The 18,855-nt window shown below is 54.3% G+C and overlaps 11 non-coding genes across 11 annotated transcripts; all 11 read right to left on the reverse strand.

The window, feature by feature from the left end:
* Positions 1–986: 986 nt before the first annotated feature.
* Positions 987–1,059, reverse strand: trnak-cuu (transfer RNA lysine (anticodon CUU)). The gene has a single exon. It is a non-coding gene; the product is annotated as a tRNA-Lys (tRNA).
* A 1,680-nt stretch (positions 1,060–2,739) lies between these two features.
* trnak-cuu (transfer RNA lysine (anticodon CUU)) lies at positions 2,740–2,812 on the reverse strand. Its single transcript has one exon. It is a non-coding gene; the product is annotated as a tRNA-Lys (tRNA).
* Positions 2,813–4,488: 1,676 nt separating this feature from the next.
* trnak-cuu (transfer RNA lysine (anticodon CUU)) lies at positions 4,489–4,561 on the reverse strand. Its single transcript has one exon. It is a non-coding gene; the product is annotated as a tRNA-Lys (tRNA).
* A 1,676-nt stretch (positions 4,562–6,237) lies between these two features.
* Positions 6,238–6,310, reverse strand: trnak-cuu (transfer RNA lysine (anticodon CUU)). The gene has a single exon. It is a non-coding gene; the product is annotated as a tRNA-Lys (tRNA).
* A 1,671-nt stretch (positions 6,311–7,981) lies between these two features.
* Positions 7,982–8,054, reverse strand: trnak-cuu (transfer RNA lysine (anticodon CUU)). The gene has a single exon. It is a non-coding gene; the product is annotated as a tRNA-Lys (tRNA).
* A 1,676-nt stretch (positions 8,055–9,730) lies between these two features.
* Positions 9,731–9,803, reverse strand: trnak-cuu (transfer RNA lysine (anticodon CUU)). The gene has a single exon. It is a non-coding gene; the product is annotated as a tRNA-Lys (tRNA).
* A 1,675-nt stretch (positions 9,804–11,478) lies between these two features.
* On the reverse strand, positions 11,479–11,551 carry trnak-cuu (transfer RNA lysine (anticodon CUU)). Its single transcript has one exon. It is a non-coding gene; the product is annotated as a tRNA-Lys (tRNA).
* A 1,675-nt stretch (positions 11,552–13,226) lies between these two features.
* On the reverse strand, positions 13,227–13,299 carry trnak-cuu (transfer RNA lysine (anticodon CUU)). The gene has a single exon. It is a non-coding gene; the product is annotated as a tRNA-Lys (tRNA).
* Positions 13,300–14,975: 1,676 nt separating this feature from the next.
* trnak-cuu (transfer RNA lysine (anticodon CUU)) lies at positions 14,976–15,048 on the reverse strand. The gene has a single exon. It is a non-coding gene; the product is annotated as a tRNA-Lys (tRNA).
* A 1,675-nt stretch (positions 15,049–16,723) lies between these two features.
* Positions 16,724–16,796, reverse strand: trnak-cuu (transfer RNA lysine (anticodon CUU)). Its single transcript has one exon. It is a non-coding gene; the product is annotated as a tRNA-Lys (tRNA).
* Positions 16,797–18,472: 1,676 nt separating this feature from the next.
* Positions 18,473–18,545, reverse strand: trnak-cuu (transfer RNA lysine (anticodon CUU)). Its single transcript has one exon. It is a non-coding gene; the product is annotated as a tRNA-Lys (tRNA).
* Between the last annotated feature and the right edge of the window lie 310 nt (positions 18,546–18,855).

The following is an 18,855-nucleotide window of genomic DNA, read 5'->3' on the forward strand; positions in this document are numbered from 1 at the left end:
AGTATTGAGAAGAAGTGCCACCCTCAGCAACCGACAACACTCATTCACCACAGACAGGTAAATGTTCGCCGGCAATTTCTGTTAGCCCTCATCACCGTGACAACGAGTCGACTTCAAGTCTCTCCCCATCACAGCATCACCGCACCTCGTAAAACACCACAGCACGCACGCAATTCGACACCGGTCCGTCACCTTGCGCACACTTCAGCCCCTCATCATCAACCCTCCAACACCACGCACAGTCCCTACCCCCAGCATCCACTCTCCGCTCGACACAATCCACCGCACCACAAGCCGCAGACACCGACACTCCCACACGCACTGCCACGTCGCCATCAGCTCCAAACCAAGGAAGGTGTGCATGAAGGTTCCGTTTGACGTGTCTGAGTTGATTTGAAAAAAAAGCAGACCATCGATGAGAGCAGTCTCCATAAATCGAAGCTTCAGTACCTGCAAATATAATCAGGATTTCACTGCTGCCTCCCAGCGCCACGGACCCTTGTCGGATTCGAGTCTCGGGCGACTCCCAGTGTGGAGTTTGCACATTCTCCCCGTGTCTGCGTGGATTTCGTCCGACGGATCCGGTTTCCTCCCACAGTCCAAAGGAGTGCAGCGCAGGTGTTTTGGCCATGCTAAATTGCCCCTTGTTTTCAGGCATGTGCAGGTTCGGTGCAAATACAGAGTCACGAGGTGGGGGTTTAGGTGTGTGGGGGACACTCTTGGGAGAGTCGGTAGCCTGTTTCCACAGTCGAGGGATTCTATGCTAATTTCTGATTTCGCGCATTTCGAGGACCTTAAAGAGATCAATTCAAACAGAAGCCACGCGTTCCGCGAGTATGGTAGCAACTGCGACAGTTCGGAAATGCAGGCAAAACCGCCCTGTGCTTGCTTCCCACCGCGACAATGTGAAGGCCATTGAGTCTGATTTGCGAGCACTGCACTGCGCCTTCGCTGTTGTCCCGTGGCAGTGCAATTTAAAAGCGACCCGCCCGAGCAGGGACTTGAACCCTGGACCCTCAGATTAAGAGTCTGATGCTCTACCGACTGAGCTACCCGGGCTCGTGGCAGGCCGCCTGCCCGGCTACGGCTTTCCCTGCCTGGGCTGGAAAAGACGTTCGCGCTTCACACTCTCGCGCAGCCATTCTGACACAATCCACACAATTCAGTCGGAAAGACTGACAGCCCCGACTGTGCAGGGCCGATTCCAAGCCGCCGTCTCTCTTCGTCACCCCCACTCCATTGCCGCACCGTCCTCTCTCTACTGTAACAACCCTCCTCAACACACACCTCTGGCACCGTCAAAACCATCAGCAAGCTTACAACACAGCAGCGCCAAAGTAAGAACGGTGCTCATGAGACGGCTTCATCATCAACAAGAACAAAACAAGAACACAAAATGCTGGAGAAGCGCATCGGTTCTGTCGGTATTTGTGAGCGATTAGTTTTGCTTCGCCATCGATTTATGGGTCTGTTTCTGAGAAGTGAATCGAATTGGAAGAGCGTGGTAGGAGGCCCTTCGGCCCGTCCAGTCCACAGCGCTCCATTCTCTTCCGGCAAAGCAACTTTTCCCATGGCTAATCCAGCGAGCCGACACATCCGTGTGATGCTGTGGGCAATTTGGCGTGGGCGAACTAGCTAACAAGTCCACCTTTCATCTTTGGTCGCTGGGAGGAACCCGGAGTAAACACACGGAGAACGTGCAAACTCCACGTTGACAGTCGCCCAAGGGTGGAATCCAATCGACTCGCCAGTATTGAGAAGAAGTGCCACCCTCAGCAACCGACAACACTCATTCACCACAGACAGGTAAATGTTCGCCGGCAATTTCTGTTAGCCCTCATCACCGTGACAACGAGTCGACTTCAAGTCTCTCCCCATCACAGCATCACCGCACCTCGTAAAACACCACAGCACGCACGCAATTCGACACCGGTCCGTCACCTTGCGCACACTTCAGCCCCTCATCATCAACCCTCCAACACCACGCACAGTCCCTACCCCCAGCATCCACTCTCCGCTCGACACAATCCACCGCACCACAAGCCGCAGACACCGACACTCCCACACGCACTGCCACGTCGCCATCAGCTCCAAACCAAGGAAGGTGTGCATGAAGGTTCCGTTTGACGTGTCTGAGTTGATTTGAAAAAAAAGCAGACCATCGATGAGAGCAGTCTCCATAAATCGAAGCTTCAGTACCTGCAAATATAATCAGGATTTCACTGCTGCCTCCCAGCGCCACGGACCCTTGTCGGATTCGAGTCTCGGGCGACTCCCTGTGTGGAGTTTGCACATTCTCCCCGTGTCTGCGTGGATTTCGTCCGACGGATCCGGTTTCCTCCCACAGTCCAAAGGAGTGCAGCGCAGGTGTTTTGGCCATGCTAAATTGCCCCTTGTTTTCAGGCATGTGCAGGTTCGGTGCAAATACAGAGTCACGAGGTGGGGGTTTAGGTGTGTGGGGGACACTCTTGGGAGAGTCGGTAGCCTGTTTCCACAGTCGAGGGATTCTATGCTAATTTCTGATTTCGCGCATTTCGAGGACCTTAAAGAGATCAATTCAAACAGAAGCCACGCGTTCCGCGAGTATGGTAGCAACTGCGACAGTTCGGAAATGCAGGCAAAACCGCCCTGTGCTTGCTTCCCACCGCGACAATGTGAAGGCCATTGAGTCTGATTTGCGTCTGAGTCTGTTGTCCCATTGAGTCTGTTGTCCCGTGGCAGTGCAATTTAAAAGCGACCCGCCCGAGCAGGGACTTGAACCCTGGACCCTCAGATTAAGAGTCTGATGCTCTACCGACTGAGCTACCCGGGCTCGTGGCAGGCCGCCTGCCCGGCTACGGCTTTCCCTGCCTGGGCTGGAAAAGACGTTCGCGCTTCACACTCTCGCGCAGCCATTCTGACACAATCCACACAATTCAGTCGGAAAGACTGACAGCCCCGACTGTGCGGGGCCGATTCCAAGCCGCCGTCTCTCTTCGTCACCCCCACTCCATTGCCGCACCGTCCTCTCTCTACTGTAACAACCCTCCTCAACACACACCTCTGGCACCGTCAAAACCATCAGCAAGCTTACAACACAGCAGCGCCAAAGTAAGAACGGTGCTCATGAGACGGCTTCATCATCAACAAGAACAAAACAAGAACACAAAATGCTGGAGAAGCGCATCGGTTCTGTCGGTATTTGTGAGCGATTAGTTTTGCTTCGCCATCGATTTATGGGTCTGTTTCTGAGAAGTGAATCGAATTGGAAGAGCGTGGCAGGAGGCCCTTCGGCCCGTCCAGTCCACAGCGCTCCATTCTCTTCCTGCAAAGCAACTTTTCCCATGGCTAATCCAGCGAGCCGACACATCCGTGTGATGCTGTGGGCAATTTGGCGTGGGCGAACTAGCTAACAAGTCCACCTTTCATCTTTGGTCGCTGGGAGGAACCCGGAGTAAACACACGGAGAACGTGCAAACTCCACGTTGACAGTCGCCCAAGGGTGGAATCCAATCGACTCGCCAGTATTGAGAAGAAGTGCCACCCTCAGCAACCGACAACACTCATTCACCACAGACAGGTAAATGTTCGCCGGCAATTTCTGTTAGCCCTCATCACCGTGACAACGAGTCGACTTCAAGTCTCTCCCCATCACAGCATCACCGCACCTCGTAAAACACCACAGCACGCACGCAATTCGACACCGGTCCGTCACCTTGCGCACACTTCAGCCCCTCATCATCAACCCTCCAACACCACGCACAGTCCCTACCCCCAGCATCCACTCTCCGCTCGACACAATCCACCGCACCACAAGCCGCAGACACCGACACTCCCACACGCACTGCCACGTCGCCATCAGCTCCAAACCAAGGAAGGTGTGCATGAAGGTTCCGTTTGACGTGTCTGAGTTGATTTGAAAAAAAAGCAGACCATCGATGAGAGCAGTCTCCATAAATCGAAGCTTCAGTACCTGCAAATATAATCAGGATTTCACTGCTGCCTCCCAGCGCCACGGACCCTTGTCGGATTCGAGTCTCGGGCGACTCCCTGTGTGGAGTTTGCACATTCTCCCCGTGTCTGCGTGGATTTCGTCCGACGGATCCGGTTTCCTCCCACAGTCCAAAGGAGTGCAGCGCAGGTGTTTTGGCCATGCTAAATTGCCCCTTGTTTTCAGGCATGTGCAGGTTCGGTGCAAATACAGAGTCACGAGGTGGGGGTTTAGGTGTGTGGGGGACACTCTTGGGAGAGTCGGTAGCCTGTTTCCACAGTCGAGGGATTCTATGCTAATTTCTGATTTCGCGCATTTCGAGGACCTTAAAGAGATCAATTCAAACAGAAGCCACGCGTTCCGCGAGTATGGTAGCAACTGCGACAGTTCGGAAATGCAGGCAAAACCGCCCTGTGCTTGCTTCCCACCGCGACAATGTGAAGGCCATTGAGTCTGATTTGCGAGCACTGCACTGCGCCTTCGCTGTTGTCCCGTGGCAGTGCAATTTAAAAGCGACCCGCCCGAGCAGGGACTTGAACCCTGGACCCTCAGATTAAGAGTCTGATGCTCTACCGACTGAGCTACCCGGGCTGGTGGCAGGCCGCCTGCCCGGCTACGGCTTTCCCTGCCTGGGCTGGAAAAGACGTTCGCGCTTCACACTCTCGCGCAGCCATTCTGACACAATCCACACAATTCAGTCGGAAAGACTGACAGCCCCGACTGTGCGGGGCCGATTCCAAGCCGCCGTCTCTCTTCGTCACCCCCACTCCATTGCCGCACCGTCCTCTCTCTACTGTAACAACCCTCCTCAACACACACCTCTGGCACCGTCAAAACCATCAGCAAGCTTACAACACAGCAGCGCCAAAGTAAGAACGGTGCTCATGAGACGGCTTCATCATCAACAAGAACAAAACAAGAACACAAAATGCTGGAGAAGCGCATCGGTTCTGTCGGTATTTGTGAGCGATTAGTTTTGCTTCGCCATCGATTTATGGGTCTGTTTCTGAGAAGTGAATCGAATTGGAAGAGCGTGGTAGGAGGCCCTTCGGCCCGTCCAGTCCACAGCGCTCCATTCTCTTCCGGCAAAGCAACTTTTCCCATGGCTAATCCAGCGAGCCGACACATCCGTGTGATGCTGTGGGCAATTTGGCGTGGGCGAACTAGCTAACAAGTCCACCTTTCATCTTTGGTCGCTGGGAGGAACCCGGAGTAAACACACGGAGAACGTGCAAACTCCACGTTGACAGTCGCCCAAGGGTGGAATCCAATCGACTCGCCAGTATTGAGAAGAAGTGCCACCCTCAGCAACCGACAACACTCATTCACCACAGACAGGTAAATGTTCGCCGGCAATTTCTGTTAGCCCTCATCACCGTGACAACGAGTCGACTTCAAGTCTCTCCCCATCACAGCATCACCGCACCTCGTAAAACACCACAGCACGCACGCAATTCGACACCGGTCCGTCACCTTGCGCACACTTCAGCCCCTCATCATCAACCCTCCAACACCACGCACAGTCCCTACCCCCAGCATCCACTCTCCGCTCGACACAATCCACCGCACCACAAGCCGCAGACACCGACACTCCCACACGCACTGCCACGTCGCCATCAGCTCCAAACCAAGGAAGGTGTGCATGAAGGTTCCGTTTGACGTGTCTGAGTTGATTTGAAAAAAAAGCAGACCATCGATGAGAGCAGTCTCCATAAATCGAAGCTTCAGTACCTGCAAATATAATCAGGATTTCACTGCTGCCTCCCAGCGCCACGGACCCTTGTCGGATTCGAGTCTCGGGCGACCCCCAGTGTGGAGTTTGCACATTCTCCCCGTGTCTGCGTGGATTTCGTCCGACGGATCCGGTTTCCTCCCACAGTCCAAAGGAGTGCAGCGCAGGTGTTTTGGCCATGCTAAATTGCCCCTTGTTTTCAGGCATGTGCAGGTTCGGTGCAAATACAGAGTCACGAGGTGGGGGTTTAGGTGTGTGGGGGACACTCTTGGGAGAGTCGGTAGCCTGTTTCCACAGTCGAGGGATTCTATGCTAATTTCTGATTTCGCGCATTTCGAGGACCTTAAAGAGATCAATTCAAACAGAAGCCACGCGTTCCGCGAGTATGGTAGCAACTGCGACAGTTCGGAAATGCAGGCAAAACCGCCCTGTGCTTGCTTCCCACCGCGACAATGTGAAGGCCATTGAGTCTGATTTGCGAGCACTGCACTGCGCCTTCGCTGTTGTCCCGTGGCAGTGCAATTTAAAAGCGACCCGCCCGAGCAGGGACTTGAACCCTGGACCCTCAGATTAAGAGTCTGATGCTCTACCGACTGAGCTACCCGGGCTCGTGGCAGGCCGCCTGCCCGGCTACGGCTTTCCCTGCCTGGGCTGGAAAAGACGTTCGCGCTTCACACTCTCGCGCAGCCATTCTGACACAATCCACACAATTCAGTCGGAAAGACTGACAGCCCCGACTGTGCAGGGCCGATTCCAAGCCGCCGTCTCTCTTCGTCACCCCCACTCCATTGCCGCACCGTCCTCTCTCTACTGTAACAACCCTCCTCAACACACACCTCTGGCACCGTCAAAACCATCAGCAAGCTTACAACACAGCAGCGCCAAAGTAAGAACGGTGCTCATGAGACGGCTTCATCATCAACAAGAACAAAACAAGAACACAAAATGCTGGAGAAGCGCATCGGTTCTGTCGGTATTTGTGAGCGATTAGTTTTGCTTCGCCATCGATTTATGGGTCTGTTTCTGAGAAGTGAATCGAATTGGAAGAGCGTGGCAGGAGGCCCTTCGGCCCGTCCAGTCCACAGCGCTCCATTCTCTTCCGGCAAAGCAACTTTTCCCATGGCTAATCCAGCGAGCCGACACATCCGTGTGATGCTGTGGGCAATTTGGCGTGGGCGAACTAGCTAACAAGTCCACCTTTCATCTTTGGTCGCTGGGAGGAACCCGGAGTAAACACACGGAGAACGTGCAAACTCCACGTTGACAGTCGCCCAAGGGTGGAATCCAATCGACTCGCCAGTATTGAGAAGAAGTGCCACCCTCAGCAACCGACAACACTCATTCACCACAGACAGGTAAATGTTCGCCGGCAATTTCTGTTAGCCCTCATCACCGTGACAACGAGTCGACTTCAAGTCTCTCCCCATCACAGCATCACCGCACCTCGTAAAACACCACAGCACGCACGCAATTCGACACCGGTCCGTCACCTTGCGCACACTTCAGCCCCTCATCATCAACCCTCCAACACCACGCACAGTCCCTACCCCCAGCATCCACTCTCCGCTCGACACAATCCACCGCACCACAAGCCGCAGACACCGACACTCCCACACGCACTGCCACGTCGCCATCAGCTCCAAACCAAGGAAGGTGTGCATGAAGGTTCCGTTTGACGTGTCTGAGTTGATTTGAAAAAAAAGCAGACCATCGATGAGAGCAGTCTCCATAAATCGAAGCTTCAGTACCTGCAAATATAATCAGGATTTCACTGCTGCCTCCCAGCGCCACGGACCCTTGTCGGATTCGAGTCTCGGGCGACTCCCAGTGTGGAGTTTGCACATTCTCCCCGTGTCTGCGTGGATTTCGTCCGACGGATCCGGTTTCCTCCCACAGTCCAAAGGAGTGCAGCGCAGGTGTTTTGGCCATGCTAAATTGCCCCTTGTTTTCAGGCATGTGCAGGTTCGGTGCAAATACAGAGTCACGAGGTGGGGGTTTAGGTGTGTGGGGGACACTCTTGGGAGAGTCGGTAGCCTGTTTCCACAGTCGAGGGATTCTATGCTAATTTCTGATTTCGCGCATTTCGAGGACCTTAAAGAGATCAATTCAAACAGAAGCCACGCGTTCCGCGAGTATGGTAGCAACTGCGACAGTTCGGAAATGCAGGCAAAACCGCCCTGTGCTTGCTTCCCACCGCGACAATGTGAAGGCCATTGAGTCTGATTTGCGAGCACTGCGCCTTCGCTGTTGTCCCGTGGCAGTGCAATTTAAAAGCGACCCGCCCGAGCAGGGACTTGAACCCTGGACCCTCAGATTAAGAGTCTGATGCTCTACCGACTGAGCTACCCGGGCTCGTGGCAGGCCGCCTGCCCGGCTACGGCTTTCCCTGCCTGGGCTGGAAAAGACGTTCGCGCTTCACACTCTCGCGCAGCCATTCTGACACAATCCACACAATTCAGTCGGAAAGACTGACAGCCCCGACTGTGCAGGGCCGATTCCAAGCCGCCGTCTCTCTTCGTCACCCCCACTCCATTGCCGCACCGTCCTCTCTCTACTGTAACAACCCTCCTCAACACACACCTCTGGCACCGTCAAAACCATCAGCAAGCTTACAACACAGCAGCGCCAAAGTAAGAACGGTGCTCATGAGACGGCTTCATCATCAACAAGAACAAAACAAGAACACAAAATGCTGGAGAAGCGCATCGGTTCTGTCGGTATTTGTGAGCGATTAGTTTTGCTTCGCCATCGATTTATGGGTCTGTTTCTGAGAAGTGAATCGAATTGGAAGAGCGTGGCAGGAGGCCCTTCGGCCCGTCCAGTCCACAGCGCTCCATTCTCTTCCGGCAAAGCAACTTTTCCCATGGCTAATCCAGCGAGCCGACACATCCGTGTGATGCTGTGGGCAATTTGGCGTGGGCGAACTAGCTAACAAGTCCACCTTTCATCTTTGGTCGCTGGGAGGAACCCGGAGTAAACACACGGAGAACGTGCAAACTCCACGTTGACAGTCGCCCAAGGGTGGAATCCAATCGACTCGCCAGTATTGAGAAGAAGTGCCACCCTCAGCAACCGACAACACTCATTCACCACAGACAGGTAAATGTTCGCCGGCAATTTCTGTTAGCCCTCATCACCGTGACAACGAGTCGACTTCAAGTCTCTCCCCATCACAGCATCACCGCACCTCGTAAAACACCACAGCACGCACGCAATTCGACACCGGTCCGTCACCTTGCGCACACTTCAGCCCCTCATCATCAACCCTCCAACACCACGCACAGTCCCTACCCCCAGCATCCACTCTCCGCTCGACACAATCCACCGCACCACAAGCCGCAGACACCGACACTCCCACACGCACTGCCACGTCGCCATCAGCTCCAAACCAAGGAAGGTGTGCATGAAGGTTCCGTTTGACGTGTCTGAGTTGATTTGAAAAAAAAGCAGACCATCGATGAGAGCAGTCTCCATAAATCGAAGCTTCAGTACCTGCAAATATAATCAGGATTTCACTGCTGCCTCCCAGCGCCACGGACCCTTGTCGGATTCGAGTCTCGGGCGACTCCCAGTGTGGAGTTTGCACATTCTCCCCGTGTCTGCGTGGATTTCGTCCGACGGATCCGGTTTCCTCCCACAGTCCAAAGGAGTGCAGCGCAGGTGTTTTGGCCATGCTAAATTGCCCCTTGTTTTCAGGCATGTGCAGGTTCGGTGCAAATACAGAGTCACGAGGTGGGGGTTTAGGTGTGTGGGGGACACTCTTGGGAGAGTCGGTAGCCTGTTTCCACAGTCGAGGGATTCTATGCTAATTTCTGATTTCGCGCATTTCGAGGACCTTAAAGAGATCAATTCAAACAGAAGCCACGCGTTCCGCGAGTATGGTAGCAACTGCGACAGTTCGGAAATGCAGGCAAAACCGCCCTGTGCTTGCTTCCCACCGCGACAATGTGAAGGCCATTGAGTCTGATTTGCGAGCACTGCACTGCGCCTTCGCTGTTGTCCCGTGGCAGTGCAATTTAAAAGCGACCCGCCCGAGCAGGGACTTGAACCCTGGACCCTCAGATTAAGAGTCTGATGCTCTACCGACTGAGCTACCCGGGCTCGTGGCAGGCCGCCTGCCCGGCTACGGCTTTCCCTGCCTGGGCTGGAAAAGACGTTCGCGCTTCACACTCTCGCGCAGCCATTCTGACACAATCCACACAATTCAGTCGGAAAGACTGACAGCCCCGACTGTGCAGGGCCGATTCCAAGCCGCCGTCTCTCTTCGTCACCCCCACTCCATTGCCGCACCGTCCTCTCTCTACTGTAACAACCCTCCTCAACACACACCTCTGGCACCGTCAAAACCATCAGCAAGCTTACAACACAGCAGCGCCAAAGTAAGAACGGTGCTCATGAGACGGCTTCATCATCAACAAGAACAAAACAAGAACACAAAATGCTGGAGAAGCGCATCGGTTCTGTCGGTATTTGTGAGCGATTAGTTTTGCTTCGCCATCGATTTATGGGTCTGTTTCTGAGAAGTGAATCGAATTGGAAGAGCGTGGTAGGAGGCCCTTCGGCCCGTCCAGTCCACAGCGCTCCATTCTCTTCCTGCAAAGCAACTTTTCCCATGGCTAATCCAGCGAGCCGACACATCCGTGTGATGCTGTGGGCAATTTGGCGTGGGCGAACTAGCTAACAAGTCCACCTTTCATCTTTGGTCGCTGGGAGGAACCCGGAGTAAACACACGGAGAACGTGCAAACTCCACGTTGACAGTCGCCCAAGGGTGGAATCCAATCGACTCGCCAGTATTGAGAAGAAGTGCCACCCTCAGCAACCGACAACACTCATTCACCACAGACAGGTAAATGTTCGCCGGCAATTTCTGTTAGCCCTCATCACCGTGACAACGAGTCGACTTCAAGTCTCTCCCCATCACAGCATCACCGCACCTCGTAAAACACCACAGCACGCACGCAATTCGACACCGGTCCGTCACCTTGCGCACACTTCAGCCCCTCATCATCAACCCTCCAACACCACGCACAGTCCCTACCCCCAGCATCCACTCTCCGCTCGACACAATCCACCGCACCACAAGCCGCAGACACCGACACTCCCACACGCATTGCCACGTCGCCATCAGCTCCAAACCAAGGAAGGTGTGCATGAAGGTTCCGTTTGACGTGTCTGAGTTGATTTGAAAAAAAGCAGACCATCGATGAGAGCAGTCTCCATAAATCGAAGCTTCAGTACCTGCAAATATAATCAGGATTTCACTGCTGCCTCCCAGCGCCACGGACCCTTGTCGGATTCGAGTCTCGGGCGACTCCCTGTGTGGAGTTTGCACATTCTCCCCGTGTCTGCGTGGATTTCGTCCGACGGATCCGGTTTCCTCCCACAGTCCAAAGGAGTGCAGCGCAGGTGTTTTGGCCATGCTAAATTGCCCCTTGTTTTCAGGCATGTGCAGGTTCGGTGCAAGTACAGAGTCACGAGGTGGGGGTTTAGGTGTGTGGGGGACACTCTTGGGAGAGTCGGTAGCCTGTTTCCACAGTCGAGGGATTCTATGCTAATTTCTGATTTCGCGCATTTCGAGGACCTTAAAGAGATCAATTCAAACAGAAGCCACGCGTTCCGCGAGTATGGTAGCAACTGCGACAGTTCGGAAATGCAGGCAAAACCGCCCTGTGCTTGCTTCCCACCGCTACAATGTGAAGGCCATTGAGTCTGATTTGCGAGCACTGCACTGCGCCTTCGCTGTTGTCCCGTGGCAGTGCAATTTAAAAGCGACCCGCCCGAGCAGGGACTTGAACCCTGGACCCTCAGATTAAGAGTCTGATGCTCTACCGACTGAGCTACCCGGGCTCGTGGCAGGCCGCCTGCCCGGCTACGGCTTTCCCTGCCTGGGCTGGAAAAGACGTTCGCGCTTCACACTCTCGCGCAGCCATTCTGACACAATCCACACAATTCAGTCGGAAAGACTGACAGCCCCGACTGTGCAGGGCCGATTCCAAGCCGCCGTCTCTCTTCGTCACCCCCACTCCATTGCCGCACCGTCCTCTCTCTACTGTAACAACCCTCCTCAACACACACCTCTGGCACCGTCAAAACCATCAGCAAGCTTACAACACAGCAGCGCCAAAGTAAGAACGGTGCTCATGAGACGGCTTCATCATCAACAAGAACAAAACAAGAACACAAAATGCTGGAGAAGCGCATCGGTTCTGTCGGTATTTGTGAGCGATTAGTTTTGCTTCGCCATCGATTTATGGGTCTGTTTCTGAGAAGTGAATCGAATTGGAAGAGCGTGGTAGGAGGCCCTTCGGCCCGTCCAGTCCACAGCGCTCCATTCTCTTCCTGCAAAGCAACTTTTCCCATGGCTAATCCAGCGAGCCGACACATCCGTGTGATGCTGTGGGCAATTTGGCGTGGGCGAACTAGCTAACAAGTCCACCTTTCATCTTTGGTCGCTGGGAGGAACCCGGAGTAAACACACGGAGAACGTGCAAACTCCACGTTGACAGTCGCCCAAGGGTGGAATCCAATCGACTCGCCAGTATTGAGAAGAAGTGCCACCCTCAGCAACCGACAACACTCATTCACCACAGACAGGTAAATGTTCGCCGGCAATTTCTGTTAGCCCTCATCACCGTGACAACGAGTCGACTTCAAGTCTCTCCCCATCACAGCATCACCGCACCTCGTAAAACACCACAGCACGCACGCAATTCGACACCGGTCCGTCACCTTGCGCACACTTCAGCCCCTCATCATCAACCCTCCAACACCACGCACAGTCCCTACCCCCAGCATCCACTCTCCGCTCGACACAATCCACCGCACCACAAGCCGCAGACACCGACACTCCCACACGCATTGCCACGTCGCCATCAGCTCCAAACCAAGGAAGGTGTGCATGAAGGTTCCGTTTGACGTGTCTGAGTTGATTTGAAAAAAAGCAGACCATCGATGAGAGCAGTCTCCATAAATCGAAGCTTCAGTACCTGCAAATATAATCAGGATTTCACTGCTGCCTCCCAGCGCCACGGACCCTTGTCGGATTCGAGTCTCGGGCGACTCCCTGTGTGGAGTTTGCACATTCTCCCCGTGTCTGCGTGGATTTCGTCCGACGGATCCGGTTTCCTCCCACAGTCCAAAGGAGTGCAGCGCAGGTGTTTTGGCCATGCTAAATTGCCCCTTGTTTTCAGGCATGTGCAGGTTCGGTGCAAGTACAGAGTCACGAGGTGGGGGTTTAGGTGTGTGGGGGACACTCTTGGGAGAGTCGGTAGCCTGTTTCCACAGTCGAGGGATTCTATGCTAATTTCTGATTTCGCGCATTTCGAGGACCTTAAAGAGATCAATTCAAACAGAAGCCACGCGTTCCGCGAGTATGGTAGCAACTGCGACAGTTCGGAAATGCAGGCAAAACCGCCCTGTGCTTGCTTCCCACCGCTACAATGTGAAGGCCATTGAGTCTGATTTGCGAGCACTGCACTGCGCCTTCGCTGTTGTCTCGTGGCAGTGCAATTTAAAAGCGACCCGCCCGAGCAGGGACTTGAACCCTGGACCCTCAGATTAAGAGTCTGATGCTCTACCGACTGAGCAACCCGGGCTGGTGGCAGGCCGCCTGCCCGGCTACGGCTTTCCCTGCCTGGGCTGGAAAAGACGTTCGCGCTTCACACTCTCGCGCAGCCATTCTGACACAATCCACACAATTCAGTCGGAAAGACTGGCAGCCCCGACTGTGCAGGGCCGATTCCAAGCCGCCGTCTCTCTTCGTCACCCCCACTCCATTGCCGCACCGTCCTCTCTCTACTGTAACAACCCTCCTCAACACACACCTCTGGCACCGTCAAAACCATCAGCAAGCTTACAACACAGCAGCGCCAAAGTAAGAACGGTGCTCATGAGACGGCTTCATCATCAACAAGAACAAAACAAGAACACAAAATGCTGGAGAAGCGCATCGGTTCTGTCGGTATTTGTGAGCGATTAGTTTTGCTTCGCCATCGATTTATGGGTCTGTTTCTGAGAAGTGAATCGAATTGGAAGAGCGTGGTAGGAGGCCCTTCGGCCCGTCCAGTCCACAGCGCTCCATTCTCTTCCGGCAAAGCAACTTTTCCCATGGCTAATCCAGCGAGCCGACACATCCGTGTGATGCTGTGGGCAATTTGGCGTGGGCGAACTAGCTAACAAGTCCACCTTTCATCTTTGGTCGCTGGGAGGAACCCGGAGTAAACACACGGAGAACGTGCAAACTCCACGTTGACAGTCGCCCAAGGGTGGAATCCAATCGACTCGCCAGTATTGAGAAGAAGTGCCACCCTCAGCAACCGACAACACTCATTCACCACAGACAGGTAAATGTTCGCCGGCAATTTCTGTTAGCCCTCATCACCGTGACAACGAGTCGACTTCAAGTCTCTCCCCATCACAGCATCACCGCACCTCGTAAAACACCACAGCACGCACGCAATTCGACACCGGTCCGTCACCTTGCGCACACTTCAGCCCCTCATCATCAACCCTCCAACACCACGCACAGTCCCTACCCCCAGCATCCACTCTCCGCTCGACACAATCCACCGCACCACAAGCCGCAGACACCGACACTCCCACACGCACTGCCACGTCGCCATCAGCTCCAAACCAAGGAAGGTGTGCATGAAGGTTCCGTTTGACGTGTCTGAGTTGATTTGAAAAAAAAGCAGACCATCGATGAGAGCAGTCTCCATAAATCGAAGCTTCAGTACCTGCAAATATAATCAGGATTTCACTGCTGCCTCCCAGCGCCACGGACCCTTGTCGGATTCGAGTCTCGGGCGACTCCCAGTGTGGAGTTTGCACATTCTCCCCGTGTCTGCGTGGATTTCGTCCGACGGATCCGGTTTCCTCCCACAGTCCAAAGGAGTGCAGCGCAGGTGTTTTGGCCATGCTAAATTGCCCCTTGTTTTCAGGCATGTGCAGGTTCGGTGCAAATACAGAGTCACGAGGTGGGGGTTTAGGTGTGTGGGGGACACTCTTGGGAGAGTCGGTAGCCTGTTTCCACAGTCGAGGGATTCTATGCTAATTTCTGATTTCGCGCATTTCGAGGACCTTAAAGAGATCAATTCAAACAGAAGCCACGCGTTCCGCGAGTATGGTAGCAACTGCGACAGTTCGGAAATGCAGGCAAAACCGCCCTGTGCTTGCTTCCCACCGCGACAATGTGAAGGCCATTGAGTCTGATTTGCGAGCACTGCACTGCGCCTTCGCTGTTGTCCCGTGGCAGTGCAATTTAAAAGCGACCCGCCCGAGCAGGGACTTGAACCCTGGACCCTCAGATTAAGAGTCTGATGCTCTACCGACTGAGCTACCCGGGCTCGTGGCAGGCCGCCTGCCCGGCTACGGCTTTCCCTGCCTGGGCTGGAAAAGACGTTCGCGCTTCACACTCTCGCGCAGCCATTCTGACACAATCCACACAATTCAGTCGGAAAGACTGACAGCCCCGACTGTGCGGGGCCGATTCCAAGCCGCCGTCTCTCTTCGTCACCCCCACTCCATTGCCGCACCGTCCTCTCTCTACTGTAACAACCCTCCTCAACACACACCTCTGGCACCGTCAAAACCATCAGCAAGCTTACAACACAGCAGCGCCAAAGTAAGAACGGTGCTCATGAGACGGCTTCATCATCAACAAGAACAAAACAAGAACACAAAATGCTGGAGAAGCGCATCGGTTCTGTCGGTATTTGTGAGCGATTAGTTTTGCTTCGCCATCGATTTATGGGTCTGTTTCTGAGAAGTGAATCGAATTGGAAGAGCGTGGCAGGAGGCCCTTCGGCCCGTCCAGTCCACAGCGCTCCATTCTCTTCCTGCAAAGCAACTTTTCCCATGGCTAATCCAGCGAGCCGACACATCCGTGTGATGCTGTGGGCAATTTGGCGTGGGCGAACTAGCTAACAAGTCCACCTTTCATCTTTGGTCGCTGGGAGGAACCCGGAGTAAACACACGGAGAACGTGCAAACTCCACGTTGACAGTCGCCCAAGGGTGGAATCCAATCGACTCGCCAGTATTGAGAAGAAGTGCCACCCTCAGCAACCGACAACACTCATTCACCACAGACAGGTAAATGTTCGCCGGCAATTTCTGTTAGCCCTCATCACCGTGACAACGAGTCGACTTCAAGTCTCTCCCCATCACAGCATCACCGCACCTCGTAAAACACCACAGCACGCACGCAATTCGACACCGGTCCGTCACCTTGCGCACACTTCAGCCCCTCATCATCAACCCTCCAACACCACGCACAGTCCCTACCCCCAGCATCCACTCTCCGCTCGACACAATCCACCGCACCACAAGCCGCAGACACCGACACTCCCACACGCATTGCCACGTCGCCATCAGCTCCAAACCAAGGAAGGTGTGCATGAAGGTTCCGTTTGACGTGTCTGAGTTGATTTGAAAAAAAGCAGACCATCGATGAGAGCAGTCTCCATAAATCGAAGCTTCAGTACCTGCAAATATAATCAGGATTTCACTGCTGCCTCCCAGCGCCACGGACCCTTGTCGGATTCGAGTCTCGGGCGACTCCCTGTGTGGAGTTTGCACATTCTCCCCGTGTCTGCGTGGATTTCGTCCGACGGATCCGGTTTCCTCCCACAGTCCAAAGGAGTGCAGCGCAGGTGTTTTGGCCATGCTAAATTGCCCCTTGTTTTCAGGCATGTGCAGGTTCGGTGCAAGTACAGAGTCACGAGGTGGGGGTTTAGGTGTGTGGGGGACACTCTTGGGAGAGTCGGTAGCCTGTTTCCACAGTCGAGGGATTCTATGCTAATTTCTGATTTCGCGCATTTCGAGGACCTTAAAGAGATCAATTCAAACAGAAGCCACGCGTTCCGCGAGTATGGTAGCAACTGCGACAGTTCGGAAATGCAGGCAAAACCGCCCTGTGCTTGCTTCCCACCGCTACAATGTGAAGGCCATTGAGTCTGATTTGCGAGCACTGCACTGCGCCTTCGCTGTTGTCTCGTGGCAGTGCAATTTAAAAGCGACCCGCCCGAGCAGGGACTTGAACCCTGGACCCTCAGATTAAGAGTCTGATGCTCTACCGACTGAGCTACCCGGGCTGGTGGCAGGCCGCCTGCCCGGCTACGGCTTTCCCTGCCTGGGCTGGAAAAGACGTTCGCGCTTCACACTCTCGCGCAGCCATTCTGACACAATCCACACAATTCAGTCGGAAAGACTGGCAGCCCCGACTGTGCAGGGCCGATTCCAAGCCGCCGTCTCTCTTCGTCACCCCCACTCCATTGCCGCACCGTCCTCTCTCTACTGTAACAACCCTCCTCAACACACACCTCTGGCACCGTCAAAACCATCAGCAAGCTTACAACACAGCAGCGCCAAAGTAAGAACGGTGCTCATGAGACGGCTTCATCATCAACAAGAACAAAACAAGAACACAAAATGCTGGAGAAGCGCATCGGTTCTGTCGGTATTTGTGAGCGATTAGTTTTGCTTCGCCATCGATTTATGGGTCTGTTTCTGAGAAGTGAATCGAATTGGAAGAGCGTGGCAGGAGGACCTTCGGCCCGTCCAGTCCACAGCGCTCCATTCTCTTCCTGCAAAGCAACTTTTCCCATGGCTAATCCAGCGAGCCGACACATCCGTGTGATGCTGTGGGCAATTTGGCGTGGGCGAACTAGCTAACAAGTCCACCTTTCATCTTTGGTCGCTGGGAGGAACCCGGAGTAAACACACGGAGAACGTGCAAACTCCACGTTGACAGTCGCCCAAGGGTGGAATCCAATCGACTCGCCAGTATTGAGAAGAAGTGCCACCCTCAGCAACCGACAACACTCATTCACCACAGACAGGTAAATGTTCGCCGGCAATTTCTGTTAGCCCTCATCACCGTGACAACGAGTCGACTTCAAGTCTCTCCCCATCACAGCATCACCGCACCTCGTAAAACACCACAGCACGCACGCAATTCGACACCGGTCCGTCACCTTGCGCACACTTCAGCCCCTCATCATCAACCCTCCAACACCACGCACAGTCCCTACCCCCAGCATCCACTCTCCGCTCGACACAATCCACCGCACCACAAGCCGCAGACACCGACACTCCCACACGCACTGCCACGTCGCCATCAGCTCCAAACCAAGGAAGGTGTGCATGAAGGTTCCGTTTGACGTGTCTGAGTTGATTTGAAAAAAAAGCAGACCATCGATGAGAGCAGTCTCCATAAATCGAAGCTTCAGTACCTGCAAATATAATCAGGATTTCACTGCTGCCTCCCAGCGCCACGGACCCTTGTCGGATTCGAGTCTCGGGCGACTCCCAGTGTGGAGTTTGCACATTCTCCCCGTGTCTGCGTGGATTTCGTCCGACGGATCCGGTTTCCTCCCACAGTCCAAAGGAGTGCAGCGCAGGTGTTTTGGCCATGCTAAATTGCCCCTTGTTTTCAGGCATGTGCAGGTTCGGTGCAAATACAGAGTCACGAGGTGGGGGTTTAGGTGTGTGGGGGACACTCTTGGGAGAGTCGGTAGCCTGTTTCCACAGTCGAGGGATTCTATGCTAATTTCTGATTTCGCGCATTTCGAGGACCTTAAAGAGATCAATTCAAACAGAAGCCACGCGTTCCGCGAGTATGGTAGCAACTGCGACAGTTCGGAAATGCAGGCAAAACCGCCCTGTGCTTGCTTCCCACCGCGACAATGTGAAGGCCATTGAGTCTGATTTGCGAGCACTGCACTGCGCCTTCGCTGTTGTCCCGTGGCAGTGCAATTTAAAAGCGACCCGCCCGAGCAGGGACTTGAACCCTGGACCCTCAGATTAAGAGTCTGATGCTCTACCGACTGAGCTACCCGGGCTCGTGGCAGGCCGCCTGCCCGGCTACGGCTTTCCCTGCCTGGGCTGGAAAAGACGTTCGCGCTTCACACTCTCGCGCAGCCATTCTGACACAATCCACACAATTCAGTCGGAAAGACTGACAGCCCCGACTGTGCAGGGCCGATTCCAAGCCGCCGTCTCTCTTCGTCACCCCCACTCCATTGCCGCACCGTCCTCTCTCTACTGTAACAACCCTCCTCAACACACACCTCTGGCACCGTCAAAACCATCAGCAAGCTTACAACACAGCAGCGCCAAAGTAAGAACGGTGCTCATGAGACGGCTTCATCA

Source organism: Chiloscyllium punctatum, chromosome 24, assembly GCF_047496795.1.
Source record: "Chiloscyllium punctatum isolate Juve2018m chromosome 24, sChiPun1.3, whole genome shotgun sequence".
NCBI lineage: Eukaryota > Metazoa > Chordata > Chondrichthyes > Orectolobiformes > Hemiscylliidae > Chiloscyllium > Chiloscyllium punctatum.